This window comes from Oncorhynchus nerka, unplaced genomic scaffold (assembly GCF_034236695.1).
Source record: "Oncorhynchus nerka isolate Pitt River unplaced genomic scaffold, Oner_Uvic_2.0 unplaced_scaffold_1130, whole genome shotgun sequence".
NCBI classification, from domain to species: domain Eukaryota; kingdom Metazoa; phylum Chordata; class Actinopteri; order Salmoniformes; family Salmonidae; genus Oncorhynchus; species Oncorhynchus nerka.
The window spans coordinates 30,251-48,549 of NW_027040196.1; the positions used below are offsets into that span (position 1 = coordinate 30,251).

At 47.5% G+C, this 18,299-nt stretch overlaps 1 pseudogene; it reads left to right on the plus strand.

The window, feature by feature from the left end:
• LOC135570070 (ryanodine receptor 2-like) overlaps positions 1-18,299 on the plus strand; it is an 80,677-nt pseudogene that overhangs the window by 566 nt on the left and 61,812 nt on the right.

An 18,299-nucleotide genomic window follows, 5' to 3' on the forward strand; every position in this document is an offset into this window, starting at 1 on the left:
TGGTTCCTACAGCTCTCTCATCTAGCCCTGTCCTCTACTCTCTCATGGTTCCTCTCTCTGCATCTAGGGACTCAGCCCTCTCCTGCTCAGCCCTCTCTTCTTCTCTCATGGTTCCTACAGCTCTCTGCCTCTATTAGGGACTCAGCCTTCTCCTGCTCCTCTCTCCTCTCTCATGGTTCCTACAGCTCTCTGCCTCTATTAGGGACTCAGCCCTCTCCTCCTCTTCTCTTCTCTCTCATGGTTCCTACAGCTCTCTGCCTCTATTAGGGACTCAGCCCTCTCCTCCTCTTCTCTTCTCTCTCATGATTCCTACAGCTCTCTCCCTCTACTAGGGACTCTGCCCTCTCCTGCTCTTCTCTCTCATGGTTCCTACAGCTCTCTGCCTCTACTAGGGACTCAGCCCTCTCCTGCTTCTCTTCTCTCTCATGGTTCCTACAGCTCTCTGCCTCTATTAGGGACTCAGCCCTCTCCTCCTCCTCTCTTCTCTCCCATGGTTCCTACAGCTCTCTGCCTCTATTAGGGACTGAGAGAGAGAGAGAGAGAGAGAGAGAGAGAGAGAGAGAGAGAGAGAGAGAGAGTCATTCTGCACTACAGTCTGTTAATAATGAATATATCACATTGCTGGCACTCAGTTGTGCCTCATACCGAACTACAACCCCCTGTCCCTGTTATTATAAATGATGTTCATTAATCATCATGTCTCATCTCCATTCCTTCTCCAGGAAAAGCTGGACTTGGGGCCAAAGAAGGAGGTTGATGGCATGGGTGTTCCTGATATCAAGTATGGGGACTCCGTGTGTTATATCCAACATGTGGACACCTGTCTGTGGCTCACCTACCAGGCCATGGACGCTAAGTGTGCACGCATGGGTGGCGTGCAGAGGAAGGTACAGTCTCATCTCCTCTCTGCTCCTCTGACCCACAATACAGTACAGCCTGACCATTAACATACGGTACAGCACATCACTGTCTCCTCTCCTCTCTCTCTCCTCCACAATACAGTACAGCCTGACCATTAACATATTAACATACGGTACAGAGCATTCAGTCTGGTTTATCCAGGCTATCCCCACACATAAATCAACATACGGTACAGAGCATTCAGTCTGGTTTATCCAGGCTATCCCCACACATAAATCAACATACGGTACAGAGCATTCAGTCTGGTTTATCCAGGCTATCCCCACACATAAATCAACATACGGTACAGAGCATTCAGTCTGGTTTATCCAGGCTATCCCCACACATAAATCAAGCTACAGTACGGTGCATTCAGAAAGTATTCAGACCCCTTTGACTTGTTCCACGTTTTGTTACTTTACAGCCTTATTCTAAAATGGATTAAATAGTTTTGGTTCCCTCAGCAATTTACACACAATACACCATAATGACATCACGATACCCCATAATGACATCACATTACCCCATAATGACATCACAATACCCCATAATGACAACACAATACCCCATAATGACAACACAATACCCCATAATGACAACACAATACCCCATAATGACATCACAATACCCCATAATGACATCACAATACACCATAATGACATCACAATACCCCATAATGACAAAGCAAAAAAAAAATGTTTTTGAAATTCTTGCAAATTTATTAAAAAAACACAACTGAAATGTTACATTTAAATAAGTGTTCAGACCCTTTACTCAGTACTTTGTTGAAGCACCTTTGGCAGAGATTACAGCCTTGAGTCTGCAAGCTTGGCACACCTGTATTTGAGGAGTTTCTCCCATTCTCCTCTACAGATCCTCTCAAGCTCTGTCAGGTTAGATGGGGTGTTTTGGTGCACAGCTATTTTCAGGTCTCTCCAGAGATGTTCGATCGGGTTCAAGTCCGGGCTCTGGCTGGGCCACTCAAGAGCATTCAGGGACTTGTCCAAAGCCACTCCTGCGTTGTCTTGGCTGTGTGGTTTGAGTCATTGTCCTATTGGAAGGTGAACCTTCACCCCAGTCTGAGGTCCTGAGAACCCTGGAGCACCAACCACCATGCTTCACCGTAGGGATGGTGCCAGGTTTCCTCCAGACGTGATGCTTGTCATTCAGGCCAAAGAGTTCAATCTTGGTTTCATTAGAGCAGAGAATCTTGTTTCTCACGGTCTGAGAGTCCTTTAGGTGACTTTTGGCAAATTCCAAGAGGGTTGTCATGTGTTTTTTTTTTACTGAGGACTGGCTTCCATCTGGTCACTCTACCATAAACCTTCTGGAAGCTTCTCCCATCTCCACAGAGGAACTCTGGAGCTCTGTCAGAGTGAACATTGGGTTCTTGGTCACCTCCCTGACCAAGGCCCTTCTCCCCAGATTGCTTAGTTTGCCCGGCCAGCGACCAGCTCTAGGAAGAGTCTTGGTGGTACCACACTTTTTCCATTTCAGAATGATGGAGGCCGCTGTGTTCTTCTTCTTCTTCTTCTTCTTCTTCTCGGAGATCTTTCAATGCTGCAGAAATGTTTTGGTACCCTTCCCCAGATCTGTGCCTCGACACAATCCTGTCTCTGAGATCTACGGACAATTCCTTCAACCTCATGGCTTGGTTTTTGCTCTGAAATGCACAGTCGGACTCCAATCCACAGGTGGACTCCAATCCACAGGTGGACTCCAATCCACAGTCGGACTCCAATCCACAGGTGGACTCCAATCCACAGGTGGACTCCAATCCACAGGTGGACTCCAATCCACAGGTGGACTCCAATCCACAGTCTGACTCCAATCCACAGGTGGACTCCAATCCACAGGTGGACTCCAATCCACAGGTGGACTCCAATCCACAGGTGGACTCCAATCCACAGGTGGACTCCAATCCACAGGTGGACTCCAATCCACAGGTGGACTCCAATCCACAGGTGGACTCCAATCCACAGGTGGACTCCAATCCACAGGTGGACTCCAATCCACAGGTGGACTCCAATCCACAGGTGGACTCCAATCCACAGGTGGACTCCAATCCACAGGTGGACTCCAATCCACAGGTGGACTCCAATCCACAGGTGGACTCCAATCCACAGGTGGACTCCAATCCACAGGTGGACTCCAATCCACAGGTGGACTCCAATCAAGTTGTAGAAAGGATGATCAATGTTAACAGGATGCACCGAGTCTCATAACAAAGGGTCTGAATACTTATGTAAATTAGGGATTTTTTTTTTGCTTTGTCATTATGTGGTATAGATTGTGTAGATGAATTAGGAACATTTTTAAATGTAATCCATTTTTAGGCTGTGGGAAGAGGAGTGGACATCAGCCTGCAGCACCAGAGGTGAACCTCATCTCATCAGAAGATCTAAAACACAGTCTGCGTCCCAACTTCAACCCGATTAACATTAGTGCACTTCATAGGGCACTACTTCTGACCAGGGCTCATAGGGCTCTGTTCAAAAGTAGTGCACTTCATAGGGCACTACTTCTGACCAGGGCTCATAGGGCTCTGTTCAAAAGTAGTGCACTTCATAGGGCACTACTTCTGACCAGGGCTCATAGGGCTCTGTTCAAAAGTAGTGCACTTCATAGGGCACTACTTCTGACCAGGGCTCATAGGGCTCTGTTCAAAAGTAGTGCACTTCATAGGGCACTACTTCTTACCAGGGCTCATAGGGCTCTGTTCAAAAGTAGTGCACTTCATAGGGAATAGGTATAGGACCCTGCCGAGTCCCCAGTCAATCAATCAATTAAATGTATTTATATAGCCCTTTTTACACCAGCAGGTGTCTCAAAGTGCTGTACAGAAACCCAGTCTAAAACCCCAAACATCCGCCAATGCAGGTGTAGAAGCACGGTGGCTAGAAAAAACTCCCTAGAAATGCCAGAACCTAGGAAGAAACCTAGAGAGGAACCAGGCTATGTGGGGTGGCCAGTCCTCTTCTGGCTGTGCCGGGTGGAGATTATCTAGTCTATAGAGAGGATACTGTAGGACCCAGCCTGGTCCCCAGGAGAAGTTATCTAGAGAGGATACTGTAGGACCCAGCCTGGTCCCCAGGAGAAGGTGTCTGGTCTATAGAGATGATACTGTCGGATCCAGCCTGGTCCTCAGGAGAAGTTATCTAGAGAGGATACTGTAGGACCCAGCCTGGTCCCCAGGATAAGTTATATAGAGAGGATACTGTAGGATCCAGCCTGGTCCCCAGGAGAAGTTATCTAGAGAGGATACTGTAGGACCCAGCCTGGTCCCCAGGAGAAGGTGTCTGGTCTATAGAGAGGATACTGTAGGACCCAGCCTGGTCCCCAGGAGAAGGTGTCTGGTCTATAGAGAGGATGCTGTAGGGCCCAGCCTGGTCCCCAGGAGAAGTTATCTAGAGAGGATACTGTAGGACCCAGCCTGGTCCCCAGGAGAAGGTGTCTGGTCTATAGAGAGGATGCTGTAGGGCCCAGCCTGGTCCCCAGGAGAAGGTGTCTGGTCTCAGCTCGTCTCCATGGTTTCCTCAGCCGGTCGACTAACATCCCGGCGTCCAGCAGGAGCAGTTATGACTCACAGACTTTTATAAATGTCTTCCTAACGAGCTCTTCTCAATCAGCTCCAGGCTGTCTCGCTGGAATTAAACCATTAAGCTACGCTTATATCATATAATTAAAGCCATTAGGCTAAGCTAACCGTGTCAGAAACACACTCATTCTGATGAATAAAACCATTAGCATTATTATGCTAAGCTAACAGTGTCAAAGAGCCAGCCGTTCTGTCTCCCTGTTTGCGGATGTGACATTTATCAATTCAGCCAGATGGGTTTTCAGTGAGGGACATGTTCTGATGAGAGAGGTTCAGTTTAACCTCTGAGTTGTGTGAATTTGCAGTGTGGTGTAATGATGTTTTGGGCGTAGCCATTATGCTAAGGCTAACAGTGTCAGAAACCTCCCGTTCTGTCTCAATGCTAAGCTAACAGTGTTAAAGATAACAGTCAGAAACCTCCCATTCTGTCTCAATGCTAAGCTAACAGTGTTAAAGATAACAGTCAGAAACCTCCCCTTCTGTCTCAATGCTAAGCTAACAGTGTTAAAGATAACAGTCAGAAACCTCCCGTTCTGTCTCAATGCTAAGCTAACAGTGTTGAAGATAACAGTCAGAAACCTCCCATTCTGTCTCAATGCAAAGCTAACAGTGTCAAAGATAACAGTCAGAAACCTCCCGTTCTGTCTCAATGCTAAGCTAACAGTGTGAAAGCTAACCGTGTCAGAAAACCTCTCCCGTTCTGTCTCAATGCTAAGCTAACAGTGTGAAAGCTAACCGTGTCAGAAAACCTCTCCCGTTCTGTCTCAGCGTCTGCAGAACGTGACAATGTGTCTGTTTCAGGCCATCATGCACCACGAGGGTCACATGGACGATGGGTTGACCCTGTCCCGCTCACAACACGAGGAGTCCCGTACCGCACGGGTCATACGCAGTACCGTCTTCCTGTTCAACCGATTCATCAGGTGGGGATACACCGTACACACTCCTCTAGGGGAAACATGAGGATACACAGTACACACTCCTCTAGGTGAAACATGGGGATACACACTCCTCTAGGTGAAACATGGAGATACACACTCCTCTAGGTGAAACATGGGGACACACAGTACACACTCCTCTAGGTGAAACATGGAGAAACATGGTGAAACATGGGGACACACAGTACACACTCCTCTAGGTGAAACATGGGGATACACACTCCTCTAGGTGAAACATGGGGATACACACTCCTCTAGGTGAAACATGGAGATACACACTCCTCTAGGTGAAACATGGGGACACACAGTACACACTCCTCTAGGTGAAACATGGGGATACACACTCCTCTAGGTGAAACATGGGGATACACACTCCTCTAGGTGAAACATGGAATACACTCCTTCTAGGTGAAACATGGGGATACACACTCCTCTAGGTGAAACATAACACACAGTACACACTCCTCTAGGTGAAACATGGGGATACACACTCCTCTAGGTGAAACATGGGGATACACACTCCTCTAGGTGAAACTGGGGATACACACTCAATCTAGGTGAAACATGGAGATACACACTCCTCTAGGTGAAACATGGGGACACACAGTACACACTCCTCTAGGTGAAACATGGGGATACACACTCCTCTAGGAAACATGGGGATACACACTCCTCTAGGTGAAACATGTACACACTCCTCTAGGTGAAACATGGGGACACACACACACTCCTCTAGGTGAAACATGGGGATACACACTCCTCTAGGTGAAACATGGGGATACACACTCCTCTAGGTGAAACATGGAGATACACACATGGGGATACACACTCTAGGTGAAACATGGGGATACACAGTACACACTCCTCTAGGTGAAACATGGGGATACACACTCCTCTAGGTGAAACATGGAGATACACACTCCTCTAGGTGAAACATGGGGACACACAGTACACACTCCTCTAGGTGAAACATGGGGATACACACTCCTCTAGGGGAAACATGGGGATACACACTCCTCTAGGTGAAACATGGAGATACACACTCCTCTAGGTGAAACATGGGGACACACAGTACACACTCCTCTAGGTGAAACATGGGGATACACACTCCTCTAGGTGAAACATGGAGATACACACTCCTCTAGGTGAAACATGGAGATACACACTCCTCTAGGTGAAACATGGGGATACACACTCCTCTAGGTGAAACATGGGGATACACACTCCTCTAGGTGAAACATGGAGATACACACTCCTCTAGGTGAAACATGGGGATACACACTCCTCTAGGTGAAACATGGAGATACACACTCCTCTAGGTGAAACATGGGGACACACAGTACACACTCCTCTAGGTGAAACATGGGGATACACACTCCTCTAGGTGAAACATGGGGATACACACACACTCCTCTAGGTGAAACATGGGGATACACAGTACTCCTCTAGGTGAAACATGGGGATACACACTCCTCTAGGTGAAACATGGGGATACACACTCCTCTAGGTGAAACATGGGGATACACACTCCTCTAGGTGAAACATGGGGATACACACTCCTCTAGGTGAAACATGGGGATACACACTCCTCTAGGTGAAACATGGAGATACACACTCCTCTAGGTGAAACATGGGGATACACAGTACACACTCCTCTAGGTGAAACATGGGGATACACACTCCTCTAGGTGAAACATGGAGATACACACTCCTCTAGGTGAAACATGGGGATACACACTCCTCTAGGTGAAACATGGGGACACACAGTACACACTCCTCTAGGTGAAACATGGGGATACACACTCCTCTAGGTGAAACATGGGGATACACACTCCTCTAGGTGAAACATGGAGATACACACTCCTCTAGGTGAAACATGGGGACACACAGTACACACTCCTCTAGGTGAAACATGGGGATACACACTCCTCTAGGTGAAACATGGGGATACACACTCCTCTAGGTGAAACATGGGGATACACACTCCTCTAGGTGAAACATGGGGACACACAGTACACACTCCTCTAGGTGAAACATGGGGATACACACTCCTCTAGGTGAAACATGGGGATACACACTCCTCTAGGTGAAACATGGGGATACACACACTCCTCTAGGTGAAACATGGGGATACACAGTACACACTCCTCTAGGTGAAACATGGGGATACACACTCCTCTAGGTGAAACATGGGGATACACACTCCTCTAGGTGAAACATGGAGATACACACTCCTCTAGGTGAAACATGGGGACACACAGTACACACTCCTCTAGGTGAAACATGGGGATACACACTCCTCTAGGTGAAACATGGGGATACACACTCCTCTAGGTGAAACATGGGGATACACACTCCTCTAGGTGAAACATGGGGACACACAGTACACACTCCTCTAGGTGAAACATGGGGATACACACTCCTCTAGGTGAAACATGGAGATACACACTCCTCTAGGTGAAACATGGGGATACACACTCCTCTAGGTGAAACATGGGGATACACACTCCTCTAGGTGAAACATGGGGATACACACTCCTCTAGGTGAAACATGGGGACACACAGTACACACTCCTCTAGGTGAAACATGGAGATACACACTCCTCTAGGTAAAACATGGGGACACACAGTACACACTCCTCTAGGTGAAACATGGAGATACACACTCCTCTAGGTAAAACATGGGGACACACAGTACACACTCCTCTAGGTGAAACATGGGGATACACACTCCTCTAGGTGAAACATGGAGATACACACTCCTCTAGGTGAAACATGGAGATACACACTCCTCTAGGTGAAACATGGGGATACACACTCCTCTAGGTGAAACATGGGGATACACACTCCTCTAGGTGAAACATGGAGATACACACTTCTCTAGGTGAAACATGGGGACACACACTCCTCTAGGTGAAACATGGGGACACACAGTACACACTCCTCTAGGTGAAACATGGGGATACACACTCCTCTAGGTGAAACATGGGGATACACACTCCTCTAGGTGAAACATGGAGATACACACTCCTCTAGGTGAAACATGGGGACACACAGTACACACTCCTCTAGGTGAAACATGGAGATACTCCTCTAGGTGAAACATGGAGATACACACTCCTCTAGGTGAAACATGGAGATACACACTCCTCTAGGTGAAACATGGAGATACACACTCCTCTAGGTGAAACATGGAGATACACACTCCTCTAGGTGAAACATGGGGACACACAGTACACACTCCTCTAGGTGAAACATGGGGATACACACTCCTCTAGGTGAAACATGGGGACACACAGTACACACTCCTCTAGGTGAAACATGGGGATACACACTCCTCTAGGTGAAACATGGGGACACACAGTACACACTCCTCTAGGTGAAACATGGAGATACACACTCCTCTAGGTGAAACATGGAGATACACACTCCTCTAGGTGAAACATGGGGATACACACTCCTCTAGGTGAAACATGGGGATACACACTCCTCTAGGTGAAACATGGGGATACACACTCCTCTAGGTGAAACATGGAGATACACAGTACACACTCCTCTAGGTGAAACATGGAGATACACAGTACACACTCCTCTAGGTGAAACATGGGGATACACACTCCTCTAGGTGAAACATGGAGATACACACTCCTCTAGGTGAAACATGGGGATACACACTCCTCTAGGTGAAACATGGGGATACACACTCCTCTAGGTGAAACATGGGGATACACACTCCTCTAGGTGAAACATGGGGATACACACTCCTCTAGGTGAAACATGGGGACACACAGTACACACTCCTCTAGGTGAAACATGGGGACACACAGTACACACTCCTCTAGGTGGAACATGGGGATACACACTCCTCTAGGTGAAACATGGGGATACACACTCCTCTAGGTGAAACATGGGGATACACACTCCTCTAGGTGAAACATGGGGACACACAGTACACACTCCTCTAGGTGAAACATGGGGACACACAGTACACACTCCTCTAGGTGGAACATGGGGATACACACTCCTCTAGGGGAAACATGGGGATACACAGTACACACTCCTCTAGGTGAAACATGGGGATACACAGTACACACTCCTCTAGGTGAAACATGAGGATACACACTCCTCTAGGTGAAACATGGGGATACACACTCCTCTAGGTGAAACATGGGGATACACACTACACACTCCTCTAGGTGAAACATGGGGATACACACTCCTCTAGGTGAAACATGGGGATACACACTCCTCTAGGTGAAACATGGGGATACACAGTACACACTCCTCTAGGTGAAACATGGGGATACACAGTACACACTCCTCTTGGTGAAACATGGGGATACACAGTACACACTCCTCTAGGGGAAACATGGGGATACACAGTACACACTCCTCTAGGTGAAACATGGGGACACACACTCCTCTAGGTGAAACATGGGGATACACACTCCTCTAGGTGAAACATGGAGATACACACTCCTCTAGGTGAAACATGGGGATACACACTCCTCTAGGTGAAACATGGAGATACACACTCCTCTAGGTGAAACATGGGGATACACACTCCTCTAGGTGAAACATGGAGATACACACTCCTCTAGGTGAAACATGGGGATACACACTCCTCTAGGTGAAACATGGAGATACACACTCCTCTAGGTGAAACATGGGGACACACAGTACACACTCCTCTAGGTGAAACATGGGGACACACACTCCTCTAGGTGAAACATGGGGATACACACTCCTCTAGGTGAAACATGGGGATACACACTCCTGTAGGTGAAACATGAGGACACACAGTACACACTCCTCTAGGTGAAACATGGGGATACACAGTACACACTCCTCTAGGTGAAACATGGGGATACACACTCCTCTAGGTGAAACATGGGGATACACACTCCTCTAGGTGAAACATGGGGATACACACTCCTCTAGGGGAAACATGGGGATACACAGTACACACTCCTCTAGGTGAAACATGGAGATACACACTCCTCTAGGTGAAACATGGGGATACACACTCCTCTAGGTGAAACATGGAGATACACACTCCTCTAGGTGAAACATGGAGATACACACTCCTCTAGGTGAAACATGGGGACACACAGTACACACTCCTCTAGGTGAAACATGGGGATACACACTCCTCTAGGTGAAACATGGAGATACACACTCCTCTAGGTGAAACATGGGGATACACACTCCTCTAGGTGAAACATGGGGATACACACTCCTCTAGGTGAAACATGGGGATACACTCCTCTAGGTGAAACATGGGGATACACACTCTCTAGGTGAAACATGGGGACACACAGTACACACTCCTCTAGGTGAAACATGGGGATACACACTCCTCTAGGTGAAACATGGGGATACACACTCCTCTAGGTGAAACATGGGGATACACACTCCTCTAGGTGAAACATGAGGATACACACTCCTCTAGGTGAAACATGGGGATATACACACACTCCTCTAGGTGAAACATGGGGATACACACTCCTCTAGGTGAAACATGGGGACACACAGTACACACTCCTCTAGGTGAAACATGGGGATACACACTCCTCTAGGTGAAACATGGAGATACACACTCCTCTAGGTGAAACATGGGGATACACACTCCTCTAGGTGAAACATGGGGATACACACTTCTCTAGGTGAAACATGGAGATACACACTCCTCTAGGTGAAACATGGAGATACACACTCCTCTAGGTGAAACATGGGGACACACAGTACACACTCCTCTAGGTGAAACATGGGGATACACACTCCTCTAGGTGAAACATGGAGATACACACTCCTCTAGGTGAAACATGGGGATACACACTCCTCTAGGTGAAACATGGGGACACACACTCCTCTAGGTGAAACATGGGGATACACACTCCTCTAGGTGAAACATGGGGATACACACTCCTCTAGGTGAAACATGGGGATACACACTTCTCTAGGTGAAACATGGAGATACACACTCCTCTAGGTGAAACATGGGGACACACACTCCTCTAGGTGAAACATGGGGATACACACTCCTCTAGGTGAAACATGGGGACACACACTCCTCTAGGTGAAACATGGGGACACACAGTACACACTCCTCTAGGTGAAACATGGAGATACACACTCCTCTCGGTGAAACATGGAGATACACACTCCTCTCGGTGAAACATGGAGATACACACTCCTCTCTTTGAAACATGGGGATACACACTCCTCTAGGTGAAACATGGGGACACACACTCCTCTAGGTGAAACATGAGACAGATACAGTAGACTACACACACAGATACAGTAGACTACACAGACAGATACAGTAGACTACACAGATACAGTAGACTACACAGACACAGTAGACTACACAGACAGATACAGTAGACTACACAGAAGATACAGTAGACTACACAGACATACAGTAGACACACAGTAGCCTACACAGATACAGTAGACTACACAGACAGATACAGTAGACTACACAGACATACAGTAGCCTACACAGACCGATACAGTAGACTACACAGACAGATACAGTAGACTACACACAGACAGATACAGTAGACTAGATACAGACATACACAGACCTACTACACAGAAACAGTAGCCTACACAGACCGATACAGTAGACTACACAGACAGATACAGTAGACTACACAGACAGATACAGTAGACTACACAGACAGATACAGCAGACTACACAGACAGATACAGTAGACTACACAGACAGATACAGCAGACTACACAGATACAGTAGACTACACAGACCGATACAGTAGACTACACAGACAGATACAGTAGACTACACAGACAGATACAGTAGACTACACAGACAGATACAGTAGACTACACAGACAGATACAGTAGACTACACAGACAGATACAGTAGACTACACAGACAGATACAGCAGACTACACAGACAGATACTGCATGATGTGTTGCTTGTCCACCCTCAGTAACGTCTCTCTCTCTCTGTGTTCCAGGGATCTGGACACCCTCAGTAACGTCTCTCTCTCTGTGTTCCAGGGGTCTGGACACCCTCAGTAACGTCTCTCTCTCTGTGTTCCAGGGTTCTGGACACCCTCAGTAACGTCTCTCTCTCTCTCTGTGTTCCAGGGGTCTGGACACCCTCAGTAACGTCTCTCTCTCTGTGTTCCAGGGGTCTGGACACCCTCAGTAACGTCTCTCTCTCTGTGTTCCAGGGATCTGGACACCCTCAGTAACGTCTCTCTCTCTCTCTGTGTTCCAGGGGTCTGGACACCCTCAGTAACGTCTCTCTCTCTGTGTTCCAGGCATCTGGACACCCTCATTAACGTTTCTCTCTCTCTCTCTGTGTTCCAGGGGTCTGGACACCCTCAGTAACGTCTCTCTCTCTGTGTTCCAGGGATCTGGACACCCTCAGTAACGTCTCTCTCTCTCTCTGTGTTCCAGGGATCTGGACACCCTCAGTAACGTCTCTCTCTCTGTGTTCCAGGGGTCTGGACACCCTCAGTAACGTCTCTCTCTCTGTGTTCCAGGGATCTGGACACCCTCAGTAACGTCTCTCTCTCTCTCTGTGTTCCAGGGGTCTGGACACCCTCAGTAACGTCTCTCTCTCTGTGTTCCAGGGGTCTGGACACCCTCTGTAACGTCTCTCTCTCTCTCTCTGTGTTCCAGGGGTCTGGACACCCTCAGTAACGTCTCTCTCTCTCTCTCTCTGTTCCAGGGTTCTGGACACCCTCAGTAACGTCTCTCTCTCTGTGTTCCAGGGGTCTGGACACCCTCAGTAACGTCTCTCTCTCTCTGTGTTCCAGGGGTCTGGACACCCTCAGTAACGTCTCTCTCTCTGTGTTCCAGGGGTCTGGACACCCTCAGTAACGTCTCTCTCTCTGTGTTCCAGGGGTCTGGACACCCTCAGTAACGTCTCTCTCTCTGTGTTCCAGGGGTCTGGACACCCTCAGTAACGTCTCTCTCTCTCTCTGTGTTCCAGGGGTCTGGACACCCTCAGTAACGTCTCTCTCTCTCTCTGTGTTCCAGGGGTCTGGACACCCTCAGTAACGTCTCTCTCTCTGTGTTCCAGGGGTCTGGACACCCTCAGTAACGTCTCTCTCTCTCTGTGTTCCAGGGGTCTGGACACCCTCAGTAACGTCTCTCTCTCTCTGTGTTCCAGGGGTCTGGACACCCTCAGTAACGTCTCTCTCTCTGTGTTCCAGGGGTCTGGACACCCTCAGTAACGTCTCTCTCTCTCTGTGTTCCAGGGGTCTGGACACCCTCAGTAACGTCTCTCTCTCTCTCTCTGTGTTCCAGGGGTCTGGACACCCTCAGTAACGTCTCTCTCTCTGTGTTCCAGGGGTCTGGACACCCTCAGTAACGTCTCTCTCTCTCTCTCTCTGTGTTCCAGGGGTCTGGACACCCTCAGTAACGTCTCTCTCTCTGTGTTCCAGGGGTCTGGACACCCTCAGTAACGTCTCTCTCTCTGTGTTCCAGGGGTCTGGACACCCTCAGTAACGTCTCTCTCTCTCTGTGTTCCAGGGGTCTGGACACCCTCAGTAACGTCTCTCTCTCTGTGTTCCAGGGGTCTGGACACCCTCAGTAACGTCTCTCTGTGTTCCAGGGTTCTGGACACCCTCAGTAACGTCTCTCTCTCTGTGTTCCAGGGGTCTGGACACCCTCAGTAACGTCTCTCTCTCTGTGTTCCAGGGTCTGGACACCCTCAGTAACGTCTCTCTCTCTCTCTGTGTTCCAGGGGTCTGGACACCCTCAGTAACGTCTCTCTCTGTGTTCCAGGGGTCTGGACACCCTCAGTAACGTCTCTCTCTGTGTTCCAGGGGTCTGGACACCCTCAGTAACGTCTCTCTCTCTCTCTGTGTTCCAGGGTCTGGACACCCTCAGTAACGTCTCTCTCTCTCTGTGTTCCAGGGGTCTGGACACCCTCAGTAACGTCTCTCTCTCTGTGTTCCAGGGGTCTGGACACCCTCAGTAACGTCTCTCTCTCTGTGTTCCAGGGGTCTGGACACCCTCAGTAACGTCTCTCTCTCTGTGTTCCAGGGGTCTGGACACCCTCAGTAACGTCTCTCTCTCTCTGTGTTCCAGGGGTCTGGACACCCTCAGTAACGTCTCTCTCTCTGTGTTCCAGGGGTCTGGACACCCTCAGTGACGTCTCTCTCTCTGTGTTCCAGGGGTCTGGACACCCTCAGTAACGTCTCTCTCTCTCTCTGTGTTCCAGGGGTCTGGACACCCTCAGTATCGTCTCTCTCTCTGTGTTCCAGGGGTCTGGACACCCTCAGTAACGTCTCTCTCTCTCTCTGTTCCAGGGGTCTGGACACCCTCAGTAACGTCTCTCTCTCTGTGTTCCAGGGTTCTGGACACCCTCAGTAACGTCTCTCTCTCTCTGTGTTCCAGGGGTCTGGACACCCTCAGTAACGTCTCTCTCTCTGTGTTCCAGGGGTCTGGACACCCTCAGTAACGTCTCTCTCTCTCTCTGTGTTCCAGGGGTCTGGACACCCTCAGTAACGTCTCTCTCTGTGTTCCAGGGTTCTGGACACCCTCAGTAACGTCTCTCTCTGTGTTCCAGGGGTCTAACGGTGTTCCAGGGGTCTGGACACCTCAGTAACGTCTCTCTCTCTCTGTGTTCCAGGGGTCTGGACACCCTCAGTAACGTCTCTCTCTCTGTGTTCCAGGGGTCTGGACACCCTCAGTAACGTCTCTCTCTCTCTCTGTGTTCCAGGGGTCTGGACACCCTCAGTAACGTTCTCTCTGTGTTCCAGGGGTCTGGACACCCTCAGTAACAGCCTCTCTCTCTCTGTTCCAGGGGTCTGGACACCCTCAGTAACGTCTCTCTCTCTGTGTTCCAGGGGTCTGGACACCCTCAGTAACGTCTCTCTCTCTCTGTTCCAGGGTCACCCTCAGGTCTCACCTCTCCAGGGGTCTGGACACCCTCAGTAACGTCTCTCTCTCTGTGTTCCAGGGGTCTGGACACCCTCTTCTCTCTGTGTGTTCCAGGGTCTGGACACCCTCAGTCACTCTCTGTGTTCCAGGGGTCTGTTTCTCCTGTGTTCCAGGGGTCTGGACACCCTCTGTAACGTCTCTCTCTCTCTGTGTTCCAGGGGTCTGGACACCCTCAGTAACGCTCTCTCTCTCTGTGTTCCAGGGGTCTGGACACCCTCAGTAACGTCTCTCTCTCTCTCTGTGTTCCAGGGGTCTGGACACCCTCAGTAAAAAAGGAAAGACCTCGACACTCGACCTGCCGATCGAGTCGGTCAGTTTGAGTCTGCAGGATCTGATTGGCTACTTCCAGCCTCCTGACGAGCACCTGGAGCACGAGGACAAACAGAACCGCCTCCGAGCCCTAAAGAACCGACAGAACCTCTTCCAGGAAGAGGTAGAGAACAAAGAGCATGCTGGGGGTTATATTCCACATCATCAGGGACAGGGGAAAGAACATCACAAAACAGCCATTTACTTACTTGGGCCTCGTTGTGCCAAGTGGTGCGTAAAGCCTTGATTACGTCCCTCCATCTCTTCCTGTCCGGGGATATTTTAGTGTTTCACTCTAGAGAGCAGTCATGTCACTGCAGATCACATCTCTGTTTCTCCTGTTAGAGAGCAGTCATGACACTACAGATCACATCCCTGTTTCTCCTGTTAGAGAGCAGTCATGACACTGCAGATCACATCCCTGTTTCTCCTGTTAGAGAGCAGTCATAACACTGCAGATCACATCCCTGTTTCTCCTGTTAGAGAGCAGTCATAACACTGCAGATCACATCCCTGTTTCTCTGTCTCTCCTGTTAGAGAGCAGTCATGACACTACAGATCACATCCCTGTCTCTCCTGTTAGAGAGCAGTCATGACACTACAGATCACATCCCTGTTTCTCCTGTTAGAGAGCAGTCATAACACTGCAGATCACATCCCTGTTTCTCTGTCTCTCCTGTTAGAGAGCAGTCATGTCACTGCAGATCACATCCCTGTTTCTCTGTCTCTCCTGTTAGAGAGCAGTCATGACACTACAGATCACATCCCTGTCTCTCCTGTTAGAGAGCAGTCATGACACTACAGATCACATCCCTGTTTCTCCTGTTAGACAGCAGTCATGTCACTGCAGATCACATCCCTGTTTCTCTGTCTCTCCTGTTAGACAGCAGTCATGACACTACAGATCACATCCCTGTTTCTCCTGTTAGACAGCAGTCATGTCACTGCAGATCACATCCCTGTTTCTCTGTCTCTCCTGTTAGACAGCAGTCATGACACTACAGATCACACGGGGCGGCAGGGTAGCCTAGTGGTTAGAGCGTTGGACTAGTGACCGGAAGGTTGCAAGTTCAAACCCCCGAGCTGACAAGGTACAAATCTGTCTGACCCTGAACAGGCAGTTAACCCACTGTTCCTAGACCGTCATTGAAAATAAGAATTTGTTCTTAACTGACTTGCCTGGTTAAATAAAGGTAAAATAAATAAATAAAAAATACACTATGTATGAGGATACACTAGGATACACTAGGATACACTATGATACACTATGATACACTATGATACTCTATGATACACTATGTATGATGATACACTAGGATACACTATGATACACTATGATACTCTATGATACACTATGATACACTATGTATGAGGATACACTAGGATACACTATGATACACTATGATACACTATGTATGAGGATACACTATGATACACTATGATACACTATGTATGAGGATACACTAGGATACACTAGGATACACTATGATACACTAGGATACACTATGATACACTATGATACTCTATGATACACTATGTATGATGATACACTAGGATACACTATGATACACTATGATACTCTATGATACACTATGATACACTATGATACACTATGATACTCTATGATACACTATGATACACTATGATACACTTATGATACACTATGATACACTATGATACACTATGTATGAGGATACACTATGATACACTATGATACACTATGTATGAGGATACACTATGATACACTATGATACACTATGATACACTATGATACACTATGTATGAGGATACACTATGATACACTATGATACACTTATGATACACTTATGATACACTATGATACACTATGATACACTATGATACACTATGATGCACTATGATACACTATGTATGAGGATACACTATGATACACTATGATACACTATGTATGAGGATACACTATGATACACTATGATACACTATGATACACTATGATATACTATGTATGAGGATACACTATGATACACTATGATACACTATGATATACTATGATACACTATGATACACTATGTATGAGGATACACTATGATACACTATGATACACTATGATATACTATGTATGAGGATACACTATGATACACTATGATATACTATGATACACTATGATACTCTATGATACAATATGATACACTATGTATGAGGATAGACTATGATACACTATGTATGAGGATACACTATGTCTGAGGATACACTATGATACACTATGATACACTATGATACACTATGATATACTATGATACACTATGATACTCTATGATACAATATGATACACTATGTATGAGGATAGACTATGATACACTATGTATGAGGATACACTATGTCTGAGGATACAATATGATACAATATGATATACTATGATATACACTCTGTATGAGGATACACTATGATACACTATGTATGAGTATACTCTATACACTATGATACACTATGATACACTATGTATGAGTATACTCTATGATACACTATGATACAATATGATAAACTATGATACACTATGATATAGTATGTATGAGTATACTATATGATATACTATGATACAATATGATATACTATGACACACTATCATACACTATGATACACTATG